Source organism: Petaurus breviceps, unplaced genomic scaffold, assembly GCF_028583685.1.
Source record: "Petaurus breviceps papuanus isolate PSGF00001 unplaced genomic scaffold, PetGlider_PUasm1.0 90686, whole genome shotgun sequence".
In the NCBI taxonomy this organism is placed as follows: domain Eukaryota; kingdom Metazoa; phylum Chordata; class Mammalia; order Diprotodontia; family Petauridae; genus Petaurus; species Petaurus breviceps.
Genome location: NW_027187309.1, coordinates 1,876,009 through 1,883,842, shown reverse-complemented (window position 1 = coordinate 1,883,842; position 7,834 = coordinate 1,876,009). Strand labels below are relative to the sequence as shown.

The 7,834-nt window shown below is 36.8% G+C and overlaps 1 pseudogene; it reads right to left on the bottom strand.

Moving 5' to 3' along the window:
- Positions 1-2,059: 2,059 nt before the first annotated feature.
- On the bottom strand, positions 2,060-3,180 carry LOC138144073 (THUMP domain-containing protein 1 pseudogene; annotated as a pseudogene).
- Positions 3,181-7,834: the final 4,654 nt, after the last annotated feature.

The following is a 7,834-nucleotide window of genomic DNA, read 5'->3' as shown; positions in this document are numbered from 1 at the left end:
AGTGCTTATTCTTTTCTTGTAAGCTTTTGGTCTAGGAGTTCTGACTTCACTGTCTTCCTCCTGTTCCATGCTTTGATCCTTTTTGTCCCCCAAAAAGGAGTCCAAATTTGGATTTCTGTGCTTTGCTTGCTTTCCTCGTTTGCTCATGTTGCCACTTAATTACTTGACTTTTGAGCTTTTTGCCACAGTATAATTCTGCTACCAGAGAGGGGAGCTTTGTCCCAATTGCTGGGTTTTTTTCAGCTTCTGGAGCTATTAGTTGAGTGCCTTCTCTGAAGCCTCCCCACACTGTGGCAAACTGGTCATGCACCCCAGAACCTCCACCCTAGACCGCAGTCCAGATCCATGCAGGTTAAAGCAAGAGCTATTACCCCTCAGACTGGTTGTTTGATCCCCCTACAATCTGCAGGCCAGGAGCTCTGAAGCAGCCACATGGTGGCAGCTGCACTGCTGCCATGCCTCAGCCATTTCTCGCCCTGGTGACAAAGGCCAACCGCACTCCCGAATTCCCAGTTCCCAGTGTCCACACTGCACTGACCTCTCACTTTGTCCTTAGCATCTATGGGTTGATAATTCTGCAAACAGCCACTGCTGCTGGTGCTTTGAAGGTCCCTCCAGCCGGAGACTGGTTGTGGCCGCCCTGAGGCTAAAACTGTGGGCTTGTGGGCCTGGGCTCAGCTCGACACTATTTTTTTTTCTGTAAGGAAATTTACTTTTGTATTTCTGAAAAAGTGTCTGAAAAGCAAATAGTATCTTGCTGTGGATTATATTTAAGTATTTAACCCCAACAATAACAAAATGAATTGTGCCTTGAGTACATTTAAAAATTATACTTAACATTAAGATTAATGAAACATTACCTGAAGATGCAGAGTTTACCTTCTTCTCTACATGGTAAGATAATCTGAATTTATCAATTTTGCCCCATCAAATTTTGACATTTAAAAGTGAAATATTGGGGCGGCCAGGTGGCTCAGCGAGTAAGAGCACCAGCCCCAGTGTCGGGATGACCTGGGGATAAAATCCGGGATCAGATACTTAGCACCACACCCAGAAATAACTGGCTATGTAACCTTGAGCAAGTTAATTGCTTAAAAAAAGTGAAATAGTGTGAGAAAACAATTTATAAAACTGAAAACAGACCTTTAAATAAACTAATTCAGTTTATCACAAAGCTTGATGCACTACTAATGACTAACCTGGGGAAGAGTTGTTTGTTAAAAATGTCATATTCGGATAGTACCAAAACCACAGAAATAAATATGAAAAAAGATCTAAGATTTTGAAAAGGAAAAAAAAATCTCTTTCTAGAGGAGCTCTCAAAATTAAAACGTAAAGGGGACCCAATTTTATGGTAATATATAACAAAATACTTTCTAGATGGATGTGACTGTCTTTATATACTCAGATGTCTTTAAGTTCCAAGGGATCCTGGGTCTGGTGTTTCTATACCATTAAAGTACCTTCTTCCTTGAAGCTGGGCATAAGCTGGAACTTTATATAAAAAGCATTTTCCCCCTATTTCCCTAAGTGAAACTGCTAAAATAATGTGAATAAATTTTTCCTTCAAGGTATTTCACACAAATCCTGAAAAAGTGGACTTCTAAGAATCTAACAACTTCTAAGTTAAACTTTGCTCTTATATGAAAAGTTCTAACACATTTATTCTTCCTATCTTTAAACAGTGGCTCAAAAACTAAAATCCTATTCTCTTTTAGGATGTTGTTCCCAAGCTAATTCCAATCTAGATGATGAAAAAATGCTTTGGGGAGAAAATAAGAAATTTAACCAAGTAATCTCTCCCTTTTGGGGGGGGGGTATGGTGGTAAGGGTAGGGGGGAGGTGATAGTCACACTATTCTATCCACTATTGATTCATCCAACAGAGTTGCTGGTAAAATATAGCATTGTATTTCTAATACTTCTATAACTTTGAAAAACTAGATTAAACTTACCTCCAGGGCAAGTTTCATTACTTAATGATATTCTCAACTTGGACAGTTTATTTTGTGCACATCTTTGGAATATGCTTCTTCTCTTATCACTTCCTGCCCTAGCTGTTAATTTTTCTTCAAGACCAGGTTGCTTTCATTTGATTTAGGACCTTCCATAACTTGGCTTCCATTTTCAGATTTGGTTCCTTTCTAACTTTCTGCCTGGGTCTCAGAAATCAGCCCCTCCTCTTTACTACACTCTACCATCACCTGAGGATTATTTTTTTTCTTCTGCAGAGTCATTTTCATTTGACTTGAGATTCTCTTTGTGTTTCCAAACTCCAGTTTTGCCTTGTTTCCATTTCTTAGTTGTGCATCCTGGCCAGGGTTTGGTTGAGACCCCTCTTTGTTATGCTTGACCACTTCTTGAAGATTGTATTTTTGGAACAACATGTAATCTTTGACAACACTCAGGCAGCAGACAGCCTTAATGATTCTACCATGATGGTACACTGGGGATTACTAAAGTTGTCCTTATTTTCAGGATTGAGGCAGCACACTCTGCCTGCTAGTTCTTTAATAACTTCTTCTCTGCTCATGTTACTATTATTTTATGATTTGTAAATAATCTGGAAAGTCCCTTTATTTTGTGCTTTAAACCAAGGTTCCAAGAAGGTTTCAGCATATTTTTTCATATCTTCTAAGAAAGCTTTGTATGTTCCAGATATGGGCAACATACGTAGAATAACCCGTGTTTTCTTTTTCTTGGTTGTATACACATCCTTTAGAACATGATGTACAAGTTTCTCAGGTTCTGTCAAGTGGTCTTCTAATGAAGACCACATTTGCTCCACTTTCCAGTGAATGGAATCATCTTAATCTCAGTTTTGTAGAGGCCTGCAGCTCTCTGACTTCTTTCTTCAAGGCAGCTTCTGCATCATCTTCCTCTTCCTCCTTACTTCCAGATGGTTGTTGCTTATCTTTGTCTACAAACTTCTCCATCCTGTACAAGTCATACCCATACTCCTTGAGAAGGCTGTAGGCCTCCTCTACACACTTGTGCTCATTCATGTTGCTGGTAATGAGGATGCTCTGAAGCCTGTGCTGGGCTGTAGCTGCCTCAGGCCACACCAGAGGCCCCTCTTCCCAGCCCTGCACCAGGCCCTCTTAGTTTCCACATAGTACTGGGCCTTCCTTCTTTGTTTCACTCCTCCTGCTTGTGGGGATTGCTCCCTGACTGTGGCCATGGTGAAGAAAAGAGGGGGCATTGGTGAGAGGGACTATGAATGGCTGGAAAAGAGCCCAACGCTATTTAAAAATTAAAAAAAAATGTCAAATTTTTTGTCTTTTTCTTAGTAGTGAACCCATGTTAACTCCTAGTGACTACTCTTGTCGTTTCCAAATGCTCACAAACCATTCTTTGAACAATTATTTCAAGAATTTTGACAGGGATTGACATTAAGCTTACTGATTTTTTCAAGATTTACCTTTTTTCCTTTCTTGGAGTGGTTTTCCTGTGCTACTCTTATTCATGATGGCTCAAAATTTACCACCTATGGTTCTGCAGTTACCTGCCCAAATTCATCTTTCCCTTCTTCCAAATATAATAGAATCAAACTAGAACATAGATTATTGCATGATTTTGAAACATCAGGAGGCATAGTTACATCTTGTGAATAAATGTCAGAGCTGACATGGCTAGTTCTATGTACTGTCACTTTGTAGAGATGCCTAGGTTCTAGAAAATTCTGTAAGCTCTTCAAAATACAAGTTATAAAGACTTAATATATAGTCTTAGTGATTTATTGTGTCTATCATCAGAGGACCAACCAAGCTTTTGTAAGTGTGGAGAGGCTTATTATTGGAAGGTTGGTCTAAGTGATGAATTATTTTTACTAAAACAGTTCATGAAGACTGTCTGTTGAAAGGTTATGATTTGTATTGGCATAGAGAATGCCCGTGCTGATAAAGTCAGATACATTTTAAAGTTGAAGAAAAACTTGGACCTCTTAGGAAACTAGCACCATCTATCAATCAACCCATCAATAAGGATTAATTAAGTGCCTAGTATTTGTCAGCTTTTGAGAACACAAAAAGTGAAAGTCATGGCCCTCAAGGAGCTTATATTCTATTCATTGTATTGAAACAAATAGCATATATACATATATATATATATATATATATATATATATATATATGTGTGTGTGTGTGTGTATGGACACATATATACACGACCCTATTTATAATACATTGTGTGTATGTGTATATAATGTAATATATCTCCTTGATTTCATTGATATAGGGAATTCTCTGAATGACAAAGCTCCTTCTACTAATGTAGGTCAATACTCTGTTTGTGATTAGTGTTCTCTTGAATTCTTATCCAGAGCCCTGGGGATTAAGTGACTTATCCAGGGTTGCAGAGCCAATATGTATTAGAGGTGAAACTTGAACCCAGGTCTTCTTGCTTCTTAGGTTGACTTTCTATCCATTATAGGATGCTACCTCCTCATATCATATATATATATATATATATATATATATATATACGCACACACACATATAGATGTATATGTATGTATACATATATGTATATGCACATACATGATCTTATATATGTATACAGTATATAGGTAGATGTGTGTGTGTTTATGTGTGTGTACATACCCAATCATTTTGCAAGTAGGGCACTAATAGCTGGGTGGGTCAGGAAAGACTGTATAGACAGTGGTGTTAGGCCTAAAAGTTTTGAATATATATATATATGTATACTTACTACACTGGGATTCTACTACCTGTTTCCAAAAGAATAGTTCTGAAATGTTACATCCCTTACAGAAGTAATTTTACATATACTAATTTTCATTATTGTTTGTAATAAGGAGTAAAACTACATTCATAATGTCAAGCATTATTCATGTTTTATTTATTTATTTGTGTTTAAAACCCAACCTGTTGGAAGGAAGACTCATCTTCCATAGAAAGCATTGGGGAAAAAATAGAACTAGCTAAGTTTTTATTGTATGACAAATCAATCTAGCAGGACAAAATCTAGAGACAACTCAAAGGATTACATAGAGAATACAATCTTTATTATTTGTGTTTTTCACAAATGGGGTGATGACTATTAACAACAGTGAGGGCCAATCAGAAAATTGAAGCCTTCTAAGTTTTTATAGTCATGGTCCACTAGCATTTATTAAATGCCTACTCTGTGCCAGGCACTTTGCTAAACACTAGGGATACAAACAAAGGCAAAAAAAAACCAGTTCTTGTTCTCAAGAAACTCACAGTCTAATGAGGGAGGCAACATACAGACAGATATGTACAAAGATGATATAGAAAGGTCAAGTTGGGGGTACTCTTAGAGGGAAGGCACAAAATTAAGAAGAACCAGGAAAGACTTATTGTAGAAAGGTTGAGACTTGAAGGAAGCCAGAGAAACAAGGAAGTAGAGATGAGGAGACAGAGTATTCCAGGTATAGGGGACAGCCAGTGGTTGAAAGAAGGAGTGTCATGTTTGAGGAACAGCAATAAGGTCAGTGTCACTGGATCTCATAGTAAGTACATGGAGGGTGGTAATGTGTGAGCAGACTTGAATGAAATACTAATTGTTTATGGGTAGGACAAACCTATATAATAAAAATGACAAATTACCTAAATTATATTATTTATTCAGTGCCATACCAATCAAACTACCAATGAATTATTTTTTTAGAGCTAGAAAAAGTAATAACAAAATTCATTTAGAAGAACAAAAAGTCAAGAATATCAAGGAAATCAGTGGAAAAAAAGTGGCCTAATAGTACCATATTTGAAACTATATTACAAAGTGGTAATCATGAAAACAATCTTAAGAAACAGAGCAGAATAGATTAGTTATGCATTACCCAGTAGTAAATGACCATAGTAATTTAGTTTGATAAACCCAAAGATCCAAGTTAGAGGGGCAGGTACTCACCATTTGACCAAAATTGCTATGAAAACTGGAAAGCAGTTCGGCAGAAACTAGGTATAGATCAATATCTCACACTGTGTACTAAACCAAAATTAAAATGGGCAAATGATTTAGATCAGGGGTGAGGAACCTAAGACCTCAAGGCCAAATGTAGCCCTCCAGGTCTTCAAGTGCAACCCTTTGTCTGAATCCAAACTTCTTTGTTCCATGAAGGTTGGATTCAGTCAAAGGGTCACACTTGAGGACCTTGAGGGACACATGTTACCTCAAGGCCACAGGTTCCCCACTCCTGATTTAGATATTGAGTGACATCATAAGCAAATTGGAGAAGTATGAAAAATGTACCTGTCAGATCTATGGATAAAGGAAGAGTTTATGATCAAATGAGATTGAAGATCATGAGAACTAAAATGGATAATTTTGATTAGATGAAATTAAAAAGATTTTGCTCAAACAAAACTAAAATAGCCAAAACTAGAAGGAAATCAGGAAACTGGGAAAAAATTTTACAGCAAGTTTCTCTGATAAAGGCTTCATTTCTCAAATATATAAGGAGCTGAGCCAAATTTAAAAGAGTCATTCCCCAGCTGATAAATGGTCAAAGGATATGAACTGGCATTTTTCAGAAGAAATTAAAGCTATTTTCAATAGTCACATGAAAAGATGCTCTAAATCACTATTAATTAGAAAAGTAAAAATTAAAACAACTCTGACCTATCAGATTGACTAACCTGACAGAAAAAGAATGATAAATCTTGGAGGGCATGTTAAAAAATAGGGTCACTAATGTGTTGTTGGTGTAGTTGTGAACTGGTCCAAACATTCTGTAATACAGTTTGGAACTATGTCTAAAAGGCAATAAGACTTTGACCCATCAGTATCACTAGTAGTTCTGTATCTTAAAGAGATCAGAGTAGAGGGAAAAGGATCTATTTGTACAAAAATATTTAAAGTAGTATTTTTGTAGTGGCAAAGAATTGGAAATGAGGGAATGCCCATTAGTGGGGGAATGACTGAAAAAGTTGTGGTATATGACTGTGTTAGAATACTATTGAAGTATAAGACATGAAGAGGGATATGTTTTCATAAAAACCTGGGAAGATATATGCATTGATGCAGAGTGAAGTGAACAGAACTGGGAGAACATTGTACACAGTAACAACAATATTGTGATGATGATGAACTGTGGAAGACTTAGTCATTCTGATTTAGACAGCAGTCCAAGACAATTTCAAAAAACCCATGACAAAAAATGCTGTCCCAGAGAGCAAAATGGTGAGCTTTGAGTACAGACCTAAATATCCTTTTTGCACTTTATTTTTCTTGCTTTTTTGGTTTTTTTTGTTTCTACAACATGGCTGATATGAAAATGTTTTTCATGACTTCACTTGTACAATTGATATAATATTGCTTGCCTTCTCAATGGTGCGGGAAAGGGTAGGAGGGAAAGAATTTGGAATTCAAAATTTTAAAAAATGAATGTAAAAAATCAATTAAGAAGAAAATCAAGGAGAAATTTAAAAAAGACTGAAAAGGTAGGAAGGAATAAAGTAATGAATCACTTTAAAAATCAAACAGAGAATTTTATAATTGATCCTGGAGCTAAGAGGGAGCCACTGGAGTTGATTGAATGGATTGATGGGGCAAGATATGTTCAGATCTGTACTTTAGGAAGATTAATTTGACAGTTGATTGGAGGATGTAGTGGAGTAGGAAGAGACCCAAGGCAGGGAGACAAACCAGCAGGATATTGTAATGTTCCAGGTGATGAGGGCCTTCCACACAATAGTGGTAATTTCAGAGGAGAGAAGTCATTGGCACTCAATAAAAGTACTCAGTGGAGTATTTGAATCTCATACTTCTACTTTGGAGGTTATACTTATATTCAAAAGAAGAAAGAACAATACACTTTGCAGAGGTTAGGTATGTGTATAAAGGCAAAT